A 14464-nucleotide genomic window follows, 5' to 3' on the forward strand; every position below is an offset into this window, starting at 1 on the left:
ATCTTCCAGCATTCACCCCAATACTTGGCTCCATGTTTGTTTTTATTAATAAGACCTACTAAGATTCCTGCTACAGCACAGGAGACCACTTCCTAAATATAAAACCAGTAGCATAGACACTGAGAGCAACAATCAATAAATGGAACCTCCTGAAACTGAGAAACTTCTGTAAGGCAAAGGACACAGTAAATAAGACAAAATGACAGCCTACAGAATGGGAAACGATCTTCACCAAACCCACATCTGACAGAGGGCTTATCTCAAAAATATATAAAGATTTCAAGAAATTAGACATCAAAATACCAAACAATACATTTAAAAAATGGGCTAAAGAGCCAAATAGAGAATTTTCAATAGAAGCATCTCGAATGGCAATAAAACACTTAAGGAATTCCTCAACATCCTTAGTCATTAGGGAAATGCAAATCAAAATGACTCTGAGATATCATCTTACACCTGTGAGAATGAATAAGTTCCAAAACACTGGTGACAGTTTTTGTTGGAGACAATGTGCAGAAAGGGGAACACTCCTCCACTCTTGGTGGGAGTGAATACTTGTACAGTCACTTTGAAAATCAGCATGGTGGTTTCTCAGAAAATTGGGAATCAATCTACCTCAAGATGCAATGATACCACTCTTGGGCATATACACAAGGGATGTTCAATCATACCACAAGGAGACTTGCTCAACTATGTTCATAGCAGCTTTATTTGTAATAGCCAGAACCCAGAAACAACCTAGATGTCCCTCAACCAAAGAATGGATTAAAAAAAATATATACTACATATACACAATGGAATAAAAACAATAACATCATGAAATATGCAGGCAAATGAATTGAGCTAGAAAATATCATTTTGAGTGAGGTAATCCAGACTCAGAAAGACAAACATGGTATGTATTCACACAGAAGTGGATACTAGATTAGAACTAAGAATAATCGGCCTACAACCCACAGCTTCAGAGAAGCTAGGAAATAAGGAGGCTTCTAAGAGGGATGAATGGATCACCTTGAGAAAGGGAAACAGAGGACATCTCCATGAGTAAACTGGGGGTGAGGGAGGGCAATAGAGGTGAGGGAATTAGGAATGAGAACATGAGGGAACAGGATGGCCAAGCTAGGAGAACAGAGTGGGAGAGCAATAAATGAGATGTCTTGATAAAGGGAGACATTATAGGGTAAGAGAGAAACCTGGTGCTAGGGAAATTCCCAAGAATCCACAAGGATGACCCCATCTTAGACTACTAGCAATAGTGGAGAGGGTGCCTGAACTGGCGTACCCTGGTAATTAGATTGGTGAATACCCTAAATGTCATCATAGAGCCTTTATCCAGCACAAGGCTGAGCTCCTGGAGTTCAGTCGAAGAGAGGGAAGGGAGATTAAGTGAGCCATGTATGCCAAGATCATGATGGGGAAATCTACTGAGACAACTGAATCAAGTTTGGAGGAACTCACGAAACTTAGACTGACAGCTGTGGAACCTGCATAGGACAGGAGGAGGCCCTCTGAATATAGGTGATAGTTATGTAACTTGGTCTGTTTGAGGGACCCCTGGCAGTGGGATCAGGGACTATTCCTGGTGCATGAGCTGGCTTTTTGGAACCGATTACATATTGTAAGATGCCTTAATCATCCCTGATGCAGCGGGGAGGGGTTTGTTCCTGCCTCAACTGAATATACCAGGCTTTGCTGAGTCTCCGTGGGATGCCTTACCATTTTGGAGGAGGAGATGGGGTGGGGTGGGGAGGGAGCCTCGGGGAAAGTGAGATGAGTAATAAGTGGGGGATCTGTGGTAAGTATGTAAAATAAATTAAAAAGGAACTCTCTTTTTCAAGAAACCTAGCTTATTTTTCAAATGGGTCATTTGTTTCCTTGACCATTTTTTAGTTCTTTGTATATTGTGGATATTAATCCTCTGTCAGATGCATATTGGCAAAGATTCTCTCCTATCCTGTGGTTCTTTTAACTCAATTGATTAAGCTGTTCATAAGTCTTTTAGTTATATGAGGTCCCAGTTGTTGATTGTGCACCTTAATTTCCTGGCAAGTGGAGTATTCTTTAAGAAGTCTTTTCCTATACCTGTATCTTTTATCATACTGACTACATTTTCTACTAGAAGTTTTAGCGTTCCAGATTTCAAATTGAAGTCTTTAATCGACTTGGATCTCATTTTATTGTGCAGAGTGATAGATATGGATCTAATTCCATTGTTCTGCTTGTAGACATCCAATTTTAAATGTTCTTCAATAGATAAGTGGATACTGTAAATATGGCAAATATACATTCAGCTATAAAGAAAAATGAAATCATGAAATTTTCAGGTAAATGATGGACTTAGAGAAGATTATATTATGTGATTTAATACAAACAGACTTAGAAAGATATATGGTGTGGAATATTATTTTAAGATGTGTTACATTTGTTTATGCTGTGGAATATTTGTTTAATGCTGCAAAGGTATATTATAGTCTTATGTTGATTTTTTTAACTCTGTGAAGCTGTATTACTTTGACTATTTAAAACATCTGAATGGCCAGTTGCAAGGCTGTAGAAGGGACAGACAGGGCAGGCAGGGCAGGCAGGCAGAGGGAAAAATAGGAGAAATCTGGGAGGAGAGATTAAGGAGCAAGAAAGAGGAGGAGAGTATGATGTGTAATTGTAGACGAATTTCTAAACAGTTTTATTAAATAAGAAACACAAAGCCAAATACAGGGGTGCAAGCCATAGAGATCAGAGCAGTAGTGATAGCCACCAAACTAACTTCAGGTCACCACACTGCTGTCGCTTCCCAAAAGAAACAAACCCGCTTCTTCCTGTCTAACCTGCACCTTTATTGCCTTGCTGTTCTGCCTTCTCATTGGCTCTCATCGTCTAGGCACCCAGCTACACATCAAGCCACAGAGAAAGAAGTAAAGAAAGGTACAGTGAACAGTACTTTTCCATGATTTTTTACTCAGAAAATTAAATATAGTATATAGAAAAATGTATGCAATTTTGTATGATGATCTTTACATCCTGCTACTTTGCTGATAGTATGTATGTATTGGGATCAATGGCTTCCTTTGTAGTCTTTGGGTGTTTTACATACAGGGTCATTTGTCTGAAAATAGAATAATTGTACTTCTTTCCTGTGCTCTGTATTGTAGTAGATTTCCTGTGTCCTGTCCAGTTCTGCAGCTGCTATGTCCCAAGTGAACACACAAAGGCTTATATTAATCACAAACTGTATGGCCTATGGTTCAGGCTTCTGGCTGACTAGCTTACAACTTAACTCAACCCTTTCCTATTAATCTATATTTTGCCACCTGGCTTTGTGGCATTACCTGTTCTCTCACATCTTGCTTCTCCTGATAGCACCTTGAAAATTCTCCCTAAATCCACCCTTCAGCTCTGTCTTCAGTTTGAATGCACTGCCTAGCCTTATTCTGCCGCACCACTGGCCAAAAACTATTTATCAACCAATGAAAGCAACACATATTCCCAGCATACAGAAAGACATCCCACAGCAATGATAAACTGAGATATCCACTGGAATCTGCTTAGTGGGTAAAAGGAATTTATTAGGAAACAAAACTCAAGAAACAGAAAAGGAGAGTTATTGCCGGGTCCTCCAAGTCTGAGATACAGTCCCATGCTATTCTGCTGCCTGAGTCAGTCCACACAGAGGGAAGAGAGCTGCCTACATGCAACTCTCAGGTTTTAAGTGTAGCCCCGATGTCATGCCCCAGGGGCAGGTACCTTATTGGTTGTCACATGCATATGGCCAGCCTTGTATCCACATACACACTAGCAACAGAAACAGATCAGCAGGTTGTATTTATATATAAATATATATATATGTACATATATATAGTATATAAAATAATAAATATAGGAAAAGAGGCTATCAACATGAGAGATTGAGAACACATTCCAGGAGTCTGGAGAAAAGGTATCTTTGAGGAGATAGAGGAGGAAAGGATGGGAAAAATTTAGATAATTTGATTTCAATTAAAACAAAAATAAAATTATATGTGTACATATGTATTTATGCATTTATGTAGGCCATTTGTAATGTATGCATTTGTAAGTGGAAGTGTGCTGAAGAGGGGACTAAGAAAAGATAACAGAACTATATGCGATAAGAAACAGAAGGACAACTATCAGGAAGAAGAAAAGGAAACACCCAAAAGGTGGCAGAGAGAGTGGAAGAAAGGTAGTGTGATCATATTGATAACAAAATATAATGGTACATATAGTGCTCACTAATTTAATGTCAACTCGACCCAAGCTAGAGTCATTTTAGAAAAGAGAACCTTAATTGAGAAAATGCCCCACCTGATTGACCTGTAGCAAGCCTGTGGTGCATTGTCTTGATTGATGATTGATGTGGGAGGTCATGGGTCACTGTGGGTGTTGCCACCCTTGGGCTGGTGGTCCTGGGTTGTGTAAGAAACCAGGATGACCAGGCATTGAGGAGAACTCTACTAAATAGAATTTCTCCATGGTCTCTGCATTAGTTTGCATTTCCAGATTCCTGCCCTGGCTTCCAGGACGATGGATTACAAACTGTAAGATGAAATAAACCCTTTCCTCCTCAAGTTGGATTTTTGGTCGTGATTGTTCTGTCACAACAACAGAAACCCTAACTAAGACAAACAAGTATTGAAATGCCACAGTGAAACTCATCACTCTGTATGTTAAGCAATTACTGAAAAATAAATCTTTACATGATATGTAATGAATTTTTTACATTAAATCTTTTAGATATTACAGGTAGATTTGTGTGCAATTATTATTAAATTCTTTTGGTACTGTGAAATCTGCATGAGAATTATTGCTCCACAGAAAATAATATTCATTCTCAAAAATGTTCATTATTGCACTGTCTCTGGTATGAAATTATCAGAGACAGTTGAAATGCTCATGATATCGAGAAGTATTAGTTCAGAATGTTTTGGTAACTGTAGTCTATCAGAAAGTCATGTATGATGTGTGGTGGAATAAAATATAACTGGCATTTTAATATTCCAATTGAATTGACATATATATATATATGAAAGTACAATGTACTTTTCAATGCAAATACATGTGGGGCGTTTACCCACCACCCCCACAGTTCCCCAGAGTTTTCTTGAGTGCGAGCAGCAGGAAATATTAGATAGAAGGATTTATTGCGGAGAATATCACAGAGATAAACAGATAGAAAATAAAGAATAGCCTCGAGAGGACCTGGAACCTATTCCAACGGGCCCTGACTGTCTCTGTCCCAGGGTTTTTATAGAGATGCCAAGGGGTGGAGCAAAAGACCTCCTCCCCCAGCACAGCCAAGTGCAGACCATCTCAGACACCTGCACTCAGGCCCGTGGTCCTAATCATCCTCTATGCGGACATGCTGGGTAAAGCCACGAGGAACCCGAGAACGGGCTCCCACAGGTCCCCCTTTCTTAATATATAAAAAAATAACTATTAATGGCTTACAGCAATCTCCATAGCTGTTACACCTCCCAATATGGGAGTAGAGGATGATAAAGATGGCATTTCTCTTTTGAATTAGGTCCAAGGTGACTACAGCAGTCTTAGCTGCCTCAAGCCCTTTCTAAACCAAAAACTCTTAAGGCGACTACAAACTTAAAGAATCCCTTAGCTTCATCATTACCATTAACAGGTTAACACAAATATTGCTATACATAGTCACAATTCTCCCAATCTTAAAACACAAAGCAAACTCTTAACAGAACCATTTGAATTAGCATATATGGTGCTATATATAGTTAACAATTTTCTCCGTCTTACAACTTTAACTCTTAATCATTTGAATTTTCTTGCTAACAGAACATAGGAAAAACTTTGATGTATTCACATCAAACTTAAATATTCCTTAACTCCACAAAACCAGGGTGCGTTAATATTAATAGAGTAAATATAATTTCTGCAAACATAATTCAACCTCATAACTCCTCCTTTTCTTTATAATTTTTTAAACAAAATCTCAAACCTACTTAGAAGAACCCAAACTCATACAGTTCCTACAAACCCATATTGAAAAGCCATCTTCTCAATCTAACCATTAACACTTTGAAAACTTAGGAAAACATCCAAAAGCAGTTTCTTAATAAAACTCTTTACACTTTAAAAGTAGTCTCCTAGTATACCCCATTTGCATTTCTTACTAACAAAACATGACATTAATCCACTCAAACAACTTTTGAAATTAGACTGAGGAATATTAACTCTCCCCCTTTTCTTTATAATTTAAGCAAAATCTCAAGCCTAGTTAGAAAACCCAAACTTTTCCATTTAAACAGTTCCATTTGTAACACAAAACCAGTTCTGTAAGTAAGTAATTCCATTTTTACATAAACAGTTCCATAAAACAATTCATGAATCACCAGTTAATAAAGCATATATGCATACACAAAACTGCATCTTGATTCTAGGTAGAAATAGTAAATTTCTTCATTTAAACAGTTCCATTTTTAACCCAATTCCAGAAAACAGTTCCTAGGTCATTACTGTAAGTAAACTCAAAATTGTCCCATATCAATGAAATCTCTATTCATTTCATTTCTTAAGTCTTAAAATTCAAACAATAAATTCCGGTACTAGCCTTCCAAATATGAGAAATCCATAACCAAAATCTTTTTGTAGTTTTATCTCATTTTAAGTTCAAAAAGTTCAAACAAATAAATTCTGGTATTAGGCTTTCACTTCAAAATATGAAGAGACGTTTTTCAACCAAAACTTTTTGCAGTTAACAATTTTTGTTCAAACAAGCGTCTCTGAACTTTTATTCTCAAGCCAGAGACCTTTTTAGTTACAGTAATATTCTAAACCGCACCGTTTTTGATGTTAGCTCAGGTTTTTCTGTGTTGCGTCGATTTTCCACGGATCTCAGCTGCGGGTGCCTTGTGCTGGTTCTGGTGTCCGCCATTCTTAGCTTCTTAGTGGCTTCTGGAGCTTTTGAAACCATTCAGACTGCCTACTTTGCAGTCTACTGGGACACTAACCTCCTGTGTCTCCGGTTTTTTCACCATATACATTAAGCATAGACTCACACTTAACATTTACACTTTTTTTTTTCTTTTTCGGGTTTTTTTTTTTTTTTTGAGACAGGGTTTCTCTGTGTAGCTTTGCGCCTTTCCTGGAACTCACTTGGTAGTCCAGGCTGGCCTCGAACTCACAGAGATCCGCCTGGCTCTGCCTCCCAAGTGCTGGGATTAAAGGCGTGCGCCACCACTGCCCGACCATTTACACTTTTTTACAAACACATAACATATCTTGCAAAGCATTTAGACTCACATTCAACATTTACATGTTTGCAAACTCACATATAACATATTAACATCTACTTATTTATACTCCTTAAGGAAACTATAGAACTACCGTAGCAAATATATTTCTTATTACTTATTCATTCCATCTTATTCTTATTTAAACTTACAGTTACAACTAGCATCTTTACTTCTTACAAGCTTATTACTACATGTCTTAAGACTACCTTAGATATTTCTTGCAAGCTTATATTCTTTTTTTTTTTTTTTTTGGTTTTTCGAGACAGGGTTTCTCTGTGTAGCTTTGTGCCTTTCCTGGGACTCACTTGGTAGCCCAGGCTGGCCTCGAACTCACAGAGATCCACCTGGCTCTGCCTCCCGAGTGCTGGGATTAAAGGCGTGCGCCACCACCGCCCGGCTGCAAGCTTATATTCTTAAAGGAACTCTATAGATCTATTTTACAAACTTATATAGGGCTACCATTAGCATATATTTAACTTAGCAAACACCTAAAGATTTCTTAACACAGATCTAACAAGAGAATTTTTACAAACTCACATATCTTATTTTCATCTTTTTCTACTTCTTACTCTTAATTATTATCACTATCTCTATTAGAAAGATTCTCTTAACTAGACAGGAAGTACATACATCATTTCTAAAGTTTAGAGTTTATAGTCAGCTTTGTTATAAAGCACTGGGATTTAGTGAGTGTTGTTGTAGAGTTGTGATACTTGTTGCTAGGGGACTGTAACACCCCAAAGTTGCCAGTTCTCTCAGCCGTTCTGGACCGGCAGAGATGCACTGTCAGTGGTAAACGGTTTTTAACTAGAGACTGTCCCTTCATCCAAATTCATAATAGCTCCCCTAAGTACTTCAATTCAGACAAACATTTCTATTACAGCAGTACTTTTGGTTTGTTCTACGGAAAAACTTCACTTCATGCTGAGGATGAAATTACCATATTTAGCTGCTGTAAAGCTCTTCTCCAAATACTGCACAGCTATTAGGCGATATAAAGTATTTTTCTAAAGGAACTAGTAAAGCCAAAAGTGGCACAGCTCTGAACTGTGTTTAGTATTTTCATTTCATTAACTTTAACTCCTGATGTTATTAGCAGCTGTAATATTTAGCATTGATTTTTTATAAGGAACTTTCTGGTGAAGCAACTCTTTTGTAAGACAGCTAGATTTTCTGAAGTTTGTTTCCCATCTATAAAGCAGTCATTTCTTTTTGAGTGCTTGTTTTTTATCCCCTTAATTAGATTTGCAAAGAAATCATTCATTGCAGACTGTTTGTTCAAGAGATAAATAAATTTTAATTTCACATAAGTTTCTTCATATCTAAGACAACGTTCAGTGTATAAACTGCTCTCTCTTGCTTTCTTAAGGATTTTAAAGTGGCTTGTTTGCTCTTAAAGGTAGCTTTTTTGTCATCCAACTACTGTAAAAACTTTGCACAGCTATTAGGGTAAATAAGGCATTTTACCAATGGAGTCCCAAACTGTGAAGCACCTAGTTCCGCGTATCCTTTCAATTTTTCATTGGAACTGACACTTAAACTCTTAGACGATTTTCCTCCTTATTCTTTTAAAAGCTGTATTTTTTTTTTTTTTTTTTTTTTTTTTTTTTTTTTTTTTTTTTTTTTTTTTTGGTTTTTCGAGACAGGGTTTTTCTGTGTAGCTTTGCGCCTTTCCTGGAACTCACTTGGTAGTCCAGGCTGGCCTCGAACTCACAGAGATCCGCCTGGCTGTATTTTAAGTTTATCATGAACGTATTTTTGAGCTGACAAAATTGTTTCAGGACAATGTCGCCATCTTTAGCGGAAAAACTACCTTTCCCAGAATGCATTTCCCTTATATCAGTCCCTTTATATCATTTCCCTTATATCAGTCATTTCCCATAGTTCTTTTCGGGTCTGAAAGTCAACTGGTTCTCTTTTACTAGACTTGCTTACAAATTCTTGCCCGGGAGGTTTGAACAAAGTTTTTTGCTTTTGCAATGGGAGATTTGGACAAGCATTTTACATTTTCAGTTTTGGCATGTTGGGAGATTTCTATTCTCTCCTCAACTGGCTTTAACAGGTGTCTCTCCTTCATTTGACACTGGCCCCAAATCAGAACTGCACCTGCCTCGTTAGCGCGCATTGAGGCTGGCGTTTCTGATAGCAACTTTCCTCGGGGCTTGTGTTTGTCTTAGCCAGTCAGTGAAAAACATTCACAACAGTTTTTCCATAGCTCCTTCAGAGAGATTTTCTCCCACTGATCTGTCTCATTTTGCTTGCTCCTTCCTTCCCCAGATGCAGAGCTTCAGGTATCTGTCTGAGGCTCTGTACCTCTGCTAGCTGCCTTTGAAAGTAGGGGCTTCCCCCCCCCCCCCCCCCCCAAATCTGCCTCAAATATTAGCAGCTTTTTCAGGTCATGCATTTTCTGGGGAGGATTATGTCCCTTCTCTGTTTCTTCAGAGTCTTTTTCCCAGACAGATCCCAGTTCGGTCTCAGTTCATCCCCTCTACCCCAGAAACAGTTTGACACTACAGTGGCGGCTTTCCCTGCTACTGAAGGGAGGGCTTTTTGTCCATTTGTTTTCGGGGTCTGTGTGGTTTGCGTACAGACTGAAAATCTAACAAGGGAGGTTTTTGCCATTTCTAAACTCCCATTAGGACAGGCGTTTTGTTTCATTAGGCCTTCACCTGGCCCAGTCCCCTAGTGGGTTGTGTTTGTCTGGGTGCTCAAGGACAGAGCTTATGCCAGAGGCAATCACCCCTTAGGGCTACACTCCCCCTCATCTCAGGGGAGTCAGTTGAAACAAAGCTTTTGTCAAAGAGATGCTTTCTCTGACAGAAAAGAAAGCTGTACTAGTTCTGTTCTGCCCTGGCTAGGCTCTTTCCCCAGACAGCGTTCTGACTCAGCAGCACAACTGCTTCAGACACAGTTCAGCTTTACTGTTTTCCCAGAAAGGTCCTTACTCTAATAGAAAAGCTTTTCTCTTGGATTTCTTTTTTTCAGCTGTGGACCTATCAACCCGGGACTTGTAGGAAAGTGGACAATGTTATGCCCAGATTGGGACCCCAAAATCAAACCACCACAGACCTTAGGTTCAGAATGCAATTAGCATGGTTTATTTCTGTTTGTTTACAAGCCGCGGACGACAGGGAAGCTCATCCAAAGCACTCACTGGCAGTCGTGAGGCCAGGAGGAACTTGCTTTTTCTTTGTGTGGCTAGCTTTTTAAAGGCAAAATCCACAAGTCCTTCAGGGGGGTTGGGGGAGTTTTGCACGGGTGCAACTCGGATTGGTTTATCTTTATCTCTGTTCTCTTTTAATTGGGTGAGGGTATGTAACCTTTGAATTTACTGGTTGGTGGTTACAATTTATTACTTTGGGGGCAGTCCAGCACAAGTCCCAGGCTTTGTCCTTGAGCCACCATGGGGCCTGGCTGGTCAAGCACGTACTGCACATAACTCTAAGTTGGTGAGAGGCCCCAGAAAGTAAACATCTGGCTAAACTTTGAGCAGTCTTTTGTTCATGGCCCTTCCAGAAACTGCTTGCTCAAGCCTCAGGAAACTGAAATTGAGGCCTGATCTCTGAGAGAAGACTGAGCAGCCTGTTATGGCATCTGCTTGGTCCTTTCAGACAACTGTGCCGTTCCCACCAGCTTTAGCTTTGTTCATTGGCAATCTTCCCCTGGGTCCTGCACCTTCCTGCCTCAGCTCTGTGTTCCAGGAAGTTTACAACTGCAGGAACCCTAGTATCCCCGAAATGCACCCCAACTCAGAGACGCTGGCCAGTTGCCTCTGGGTTTTTGGTCAGAAGGGAGGATACAATGCTAACAGTTTGCATTGCTTCAGGGGATCTTTGCATTAGGACGATTAGGAGCACCTTTTTATTCTGAAATGCTTACTCAAAACCCTTGATGCCTCAGCTCGGTTGTAACTGAAAAGCTTGGCTTTTTTGCTTTTCTCAGGCAAAGTTTCCTGCCCTATTGGGCTCTCTGTAGCTCTTTATCCACAGTCTCCCAAGCATTTCCCTCAGGGTACTCTGACCCACTGTCTTTTACTAGCTTGAAAAGAGAGCTTAGAAGAGAGGTTTTTAGGAACTTGTCCCTGCTTCCTGCATTGCAGGGAGGATTTTTTTTTTTTTGGTTTTTTTCGAGACAGGGTTTCTCTGTGTAGCTTTGCGCCTTTCCTGGAACTCGCTTTGGAGACCAGGCTGGCCTCGAACTCACAGAGATCCGATTGGCTCTACCTCCAGAGTGCTGGGATTAAAGGCGTGCGCCACCACCGCCCGGCGCAGGGAGGATTTTTAAAGCTTGAAAGACAGAACTTAGGTTTTGCTGTCTTAAGAGGTTTGTTGTTTTCCCTTAGAGCTAATCACAGGTGGTCCCCATACTAATATCTTCAGGTGATTCTAATTTTTGTCCTGAGAAAGTTAAAGGCTTTAGTTTTCAAGTTTAAGAGAGCTTTTAGTTTGAAAAAGACTAAAGCTTTTTAGAGAGATTTTCCCCCCAAATTTTCCAAGAAAAGCTTTATAGTTTAAGAGATTTTTTACCCCCAGGAGAAAGACCAACTTTTCCCAAAACTTCCCAACTTTAAACTCTGACTTCTTACACCCCCCATTATTGCCTCAGAGAGAAAACACTTTCTCCTGCTGCTTGGACTTAGCATTTCAGCTGTCCCCAGGTCAAAAGCTTCCATAGGAAACTTTTTCTTCCCCATAAGCTCAGAGAAGAGCTTTTTTGCTACCCATAAAACCCAAAGAAAGACTTTTTTTCCAGTTTGCGTTTATAGCCCCCAAAGTTAGAAAACTGTAGTTTTTCTGTCTAGTTGCCTTATTTTTTTCCTACACAATCTTATACTTCTAAGTTTTTCCTACACTATTTTACTACCCTATGCCTTATTCTTATTTTTCACAGATAGAAATTGAGAAAGGGATAGAAGATAGAAAATTTTGACAGAAGAGAATTTCGCTGCACCATCGGACATCCTTCCAGTCCGCTTTCCTTTTCTCTTGAGGATAAAACCCCTGCCTCAATATATATAAAAAATATATATTTTCCATAACACCGGCATGCCTTATCCACTTGCAGGGCTGAACTCAGCACTTTCACCAAAAACTCTGTAATAAAACAATTATTTTCCTTTATCTTTAGTCCCTATTACTTTGTCTTTAGTCCCCCCTTTTTTTAGTCCCCCTTTTTCTTTAGTCCCCTTTTTTCTTTTTTCTTTAGTCTCTGTTCATGGCGCCATTCTGTGGGGCGTTTACCCACCACCCCCACAGTTCCCCAGAGTTTTCTTGAGTGTGAGCAGCAGGAAATATTAGATAGAAGGATTTATTGCGGAGAATCTTGCGGAGATAAACAGATAGAAAATAAAGGATAGCCTCGAGAGGACCTGGAACCTATTCCAACGGGCCCCGACTGTCTCTGCCCCAGGGTTTTTATAGAGATGCCAAGGGGTGGAGCAAAAGACCTCCCCCCCCCCCCCCCCCAGCACAGCCAAGTGCAGACCATCTCAGACACCTGCACTCAGGCCCGTGGTCCTAATCATCCTCTATGCGGACATGCTGGGTAAAGCCACGAGGAACCTGAGAACGGGCTCCCACAAATACACCAAGAGAGATGACTACACATAACAAGTTTGTTAGTGGGTACTTCTGGGAAGAGATCAAAGTTTTGAAGTTGAGGTGAAGTATATTAAAATCTGAGACCTGTGATAGCCTTATAAATGTGAATTTACTCATATTTTTATATAATTATTACTTATTTCAAGATGGTGGGATCACATGAAATAAAACCAAGAGTGTTAAAAAATCTCTATTTTTTGAAGATTCTAATATTCCTAAGTTTATATAAAAGACATGGCTGGAAGAAACCTAGATTATATATAGTCTACATTAAAGAACATACATGGGTGCTTTAATCATAATCCCACATTATAGAGGAGATTGCATGTCATTATATCACATGAAACAAGCATTAAAATTTCCCTCCCTATTCGAGGCCAACTCTTATGGCATACTGCTAGATATTTGTATGAATGGATTTACCTGCTGTGTTGATCAGGAGTGATGCTCCTAAATATGAATAGTTTACTTGGAGAATGGCACCTGCAATCTGTGAGGCATCAGGAAGTTCAGCATCCAGTGCATTTTCAAACCTGGACACATTCTCCTTTTTCCCAATCACTAACAGCACAATCCCAGTTAGAGAAATGAAACAAAGAACAGCCATCTTCACGAGACTGCTGATAGTCTGAAATTGAGCCACTGTTTTTAATCCCTCGAGCATTGAGAATTCCAAATGACCATAAAACAGCCAAAGACAGACATTTCTTTGGGAACTCTGGAGCTGGGCATCCAGAATAGAAAAGTTGAACAAGATTACCAGCTATTAATAAGCTTTGAGCACCAATGCCTAGGAAATGACCAAAAAGCTGTATCCAAAGACACAGGAAAGCAACAGAGGATCCAAAAGATCTCTTAAGGAAATAATAAGATGCTCCACTCACAGGGAAGGTGGTTGCCAACTCTGCAAGACAGAGAACTTTCATCATGCTCATCAAGCCACAACCTTCCCAAATACTTAGGGAGACAAGGATGTTCAGTGAGGAGTATTTTAATACTCCTTTAGGATACACAAACAAAATCCCTGCCCCTAGGGTGGAACTTAACAAAAGCATGTTAGTATGGATGAATCCTACCGCTCTCACTCTCAAGAGCTGCATAGTTTTGCCTTTTTCTCTCTTTTAAAGCTTCAAAAATAGGGGTCTTCTGTATTATGCTTCTATGTAATTTTTTGCAAATCCCTATCAAACAGGATGTTGCCTTGACTAAACCATCTATTCCTTATAAGAGATTTTTAAGTCTGAACTTAACTTGGGTTTTAAAATAATTAACTTTTAGCTGGGTGATGGTGGCACATGCCTTTAATGCCAGCTCTCTGGAGGCAGAAGCAGGAAAATCTCTGAGTTCAGAGGCAGCCTGGTCAGAAATGCAAGTTCCAGGACAGTCAGAGCTGTTGTACAGAGAAACCCTATCTCAAAAAAAACCAAAAACAACAGCAAAAAACTTAATTTTAACTTCATTCCAAGACCACAGCTAACATATTTTCTGTTAATAATATTTAAAATATCAAATATGCCAAAGACAAAGTCACTATATACTAATCAGAAGTATTTTCAGTCATTCTGAAAGATATTTTTGGAGGTAGAA

General features: G+C 39.4%; 1 pseudogene; it reads right to left on the reverse strand.

The window, feature by feature from the left end:
- Positions 1–13274: 13274 nt before the first annotated feature.
- LOC128097083 (solute carrier family 7 member 13-like) lies at positions 13275–13977 on the reverse strand (annotated as a pseudogene).
- Between the last annotated feature and the right edge of the window lie 487 nt (positions 13978–14464).

Source organism: Peromyscus californicus, unplaced genomic scaffold (genome assembly GCF_007827085.1).
Source record: "Peromyscus californicus insignis strain IS unplaced genomic scaffold, ASM782708v3 Scaffold_5__1_contigs__length_169319896, whole genome shotgun sequence".
NCBI lineage: Eukaryota > Metazoa > Chordata > Mammalia > Rodentia > Cricetidae > Peromyscus > Peromyscus californicus.